Below are 4,013 nucleotides of genomic sequence, written 5' to 3' on the forward strand. Positions count from 1 at the left end.
CATCCAGCAGGTAGTTTGAGAGAGAATTTGAAAAAGGGAAGCTGGGCCTTACTCTTTCAGGTCTTTGGTCAGTTGATAGCACAGTACTTAACCCTAGGGCAGCTTCATCCTGTTGAAAACACACAGAAAAGATTCTTAGAGAAAGCTACTTGTTTTGTCTTGTTTTCTATTTTTGTAGTTTGTATTCAGATGGACTCAGAAGGCCAAACTTCTGAGCATCTGAAAGAGGAACCATGACCAGTGAGTGGTGCTGGGTGGGCCCCTTAGCCTGCTCTCAGTTCTGAAATAAGGAGCTCCATCTGCGGAAAGTCCAGGGCCCTGAGCTTTTCTTTATTAATTCACTTATTAATGGAATATATTTAACATATAACACTGTGTCAATTTAAAGTGTACAACACATTGATTTGATACATACATATATTGTAATAATGATTGCTACTGTAGTGATGGTTAGCCCCTCCTACTGTGGCATAATTTCTTTTTTGTGGGAATAACTGGGTAAGAATAATTAAGATCTAGTGTCCTAGCAAGTTTGATGATTATAATACAATATTGTTGTCCATATAAACTACACCATGCATAGGACCCAGAATTCTCATTACTGGAATGATCAAGACAGGTTTGGAACAAACATGCTGAAGCTAGTCCATCCTAAGCATCCATTCGGAAATACCTGGATGTAAAAGGAAGGAAGGATGTGTTCCCAGAAGCAGTGTACCTGGAAATTCATGATGCACAGCTTCTCTCTCTCTCTCTCTCTCTTATTTAAGGACTTGACTCTATACCAGGTAGTGTGCAAAGACCATTTCCATTCCTTATCTTCTTTGATCATCAATACAATCCTATGAGGTACGCATTATAATCCCCATTGTACAGAGGAGAAAACTGAGAACCAAGACAGAGGGAGGTTAAGAACTGGTCCAAGGTTAAGGCCATATGACTGGGAAATGTGGGTGCCAGGACTCGAACTCAGGTCTCACTCTCTGCACAGCTATTGCTCTTACGCTCTTCCCCACAGTGGAATAATCTCCCTCTGCAGCGCTACTGGCACCAAGGTCTTCATCTCAGTTCCCTATGATTATGGCCTCCATGATTTCTCCTTCTTGAGTGAGGGTGGGCTCAACTTCCCTTTGGGATCAGAGGCTTAAAAATAATGGACACAACCTAAGCAAATCTGCTATGGTCCCCTTACATAGCCAGGGAGGTAAAGCCAGGGAGGACCGGACAAGCCATTGTCACAAGGGCCCAAGCCCCTTCAAGAGCTTCTGCAAAAAAAAAAAAAAAAAAAAAGAAAAAAATCAATGGGAAATAAAACAACTGAGTTTTCCAAGCTGTGAATAATGCTTGGTATTGTCTAGTGATGGTATGTAAGAATATTTCCCTTGTTCCTTATTTTTAGAATAAAATATTCTGGAGTAAAATTCTATTTTAATTAAAATTTGAATAATAGCATGACACGCACATATACCCGATGTGCAAGAAAGTGTGGTGTTAAAAGTAAGAAAATTCAAAGGTCTGCTAGAAACCTCATCATTAGCGCACTTCCTTCTGCCTTTGTACTTCTAGAATCTCTAAACATCTGGTGATTTTACCATCAGGAAAGAGGGTAATGTCCATCTGTTTCTGAAAGATGTATGACATTTGGTCTGAGTCTTACAGATCAAACATGCCACCAGAAAAGACTGGCCTGGGTCAAACTCACACACTGTTATATAGCTCTATATTCAACTTTAATAGAGTGATGAGTTAAATCAGTCTGCATTTCTGCCAATTGCAATTTATGTGGAGGTCCTTTACATTATTAATGATTTCAGTCTTCCCTTTGTACATGCCCTGTGAGGGCACAGTGTGGGGTACGGCCTATAAATCACTAAAAAGTGAGAAAGTCATCTTTTACTTTATTCTAGGCATAATGAAGGAGCAGAACATTTTTTCTTGGTCAGAGCATAAATCATTGGAATCTATTTCAACTTTGCCACCAGAAGACTTTTAACTGTTTTGCTTTTCTTTGACAGATAAACCATCGCAAACCTTACCTCAACACACAAACGCGTGCGTGTGCGTGTTTCCTGGTGCTAAGGCCGCGGATGCTAAGTGGATCGTGCAAAGATCCTCCCTGGATCACTCACATGGTGGCAATCTATGTGATCTTTACAACTTATTTATAAATAGCTTTGTGCGAAATTTCGGTCCACAGTCTTTCCTATCCCATCACAGTTATGAGTCGTGTCTCATGTTACAATGTCCCTGTGACAAAGCACTGTCCTCAGTTAGCATCTGTGGACTGAGACAGCCTGGCCTAATGACAAGTGTGGCTCTGTCCATTGTGACACTGTGACCTTTGGCAAGTTACTCAACCTCTCCAAGCTTCATTTCCTCCTCTATGAAGTGGGGATGATAAGAATAGTACCTACTTTACAGAGTTGTGTTCAGGATTAAATGTGACCGGGTGTATAACTGTACCTGACACATAGCAAGAACTCAGCAGTCAGCAACTATCAAATAGTAAGACACTGTGAGCAAGCTACTTATAAAAAGCCCTCAGCAAAATTTAGCAGACTTCCCACATAACCCCTGCACAGCCTCCCCCATTATAAACGTCCCCCACCAGAGGGACACTTGTTACAACTGATGAACCTACACTGACACATCACTATGACTCAAAGACTATAGTGTACCTTAGGGCTTATTCTTCCTGTTGTACATTCCATGGGTTTGGACAAATGTATAACGACATGTATCCACCGTTACAGTACCATACAGAGTAGTTCCACTGCCCTGAAAATCTTCTGTGTTCTGCCTATTCATCCCTCCCCACCTAACCATGGCAACCACTCATCTTTTCTACTGTCTTCGTAGTTTTTTCTCTTCCAGAATGTCATAAAGTTAGAATCATACAGAATGTAGCCTTTTCAGATTGGCTTCCTTCACTTAGTGATACACGTTTAAGTTTTCTCCATGTCTTTTCATGGCTTGATAGCTCATTTCTTTTTACTGCTGAATAATATTCCATTGTCTAGCTGTACCACAGTTTGTTTATCCATTCACCTACAGAAGGACATGTTGGTTGCTTCTGTGTTTGGGCAATTATGAATAAAGCTGCTATAAACATCTGTGTGTAGGTATCTGTATGGACATAAGTTTTCAGTTCATTTGGGTAAATACTGAGGAGTGAAATTGCTGGATTGTATGGTAAGAGTATGTTTAGTTTTGTATGAATCTGCCAAACTGTCTTCCAAAGTGGCTGTACCATTTTGAATTCCTACCAGTAATGAATTAGCAATGAATCTGTTCAATTTTGCTGTGAGCATAAAACTGCTCTAAAAAATAAAGTTTATTAAAAACTTAAAAAACATCTTTCTCTCAACAAAATATTTTCTGTCATCTGTTTTCTTTCATGATCTGGATTAGTAGTCCTGCGATCATGGGTGTGGCCAATCTAATCTTTCAGTTTCTTCTTCTCTGAATGTGTTGGTGCCCATTATAGTCATAGTAAGATTATTATACTTGTGAAGTCTAGAGGTGCTAATTGCAAGAATTATCATCATCTTCTCAGCAGGTATTTTTTGAGAGCTATCCACATGCCAGATCTGTACCGGGGGCTGAGACATATGGTCAAGAGAGGAAAAGAGCATTGGATAATTCCCAACCTTCACTATTGGAACTCTGAGATATAGTCTGCATCTAAAACTTGTAAAAAAAAAAAAAAAAAAATCCCTTAAAAATCCTCAAAGATAATTTACATAAATCTGGTAGAAACATAAGCTTTTCCTTATTTTCTTCATGAGGGTACCATAGTCTAGAAAATCACATTTAGCAGTGAGAATCAATCCAGGTTGCTGCCAACCTCTGAGAAGCATAGAAACTGAGCAGTGAACATCTCATCTAAAACCAACATAAGAAATATGACAAGCCACCAGTTTTTCGTACTTTAGCTTACGTTGCATTAATTACTGTCATGTGGACCTGGGGACACACCTCACTGGGTGGTTGGCCTTAAGCATTTACTCTTT

The 4,013-nt window shown here is 39.7% G+C and overlaps 1 pseudogene; it reads left to right on the forward strand.

Moving 5' to 3' along the window:
* Nucleotides 1–233: 233 nt before the first annotated feature.
* LOC103073570 (ferritin light chain pseudogene) overlaps nt 234–4,013 on the forward strand; it is a 15,989-nt pseudogene continuing 12,209 nt past the window's right edge.

Source organism: Lipotes vexillifer, unplaced genomic scaffold (genome assembly GCF_000442215.2).
Source record: "Lipotes vexillifer unplaced genomic scaffold, Lipotes_vexillifer_v1.1 scaffold645, whole genome shotgun sequence".
Lineage (NCBI taxonomy): Eukaryota > Metazoa > Chordata > Mammalia > Artiodactyla > Lipotidae > Lipotes > Lipotes vexillifer.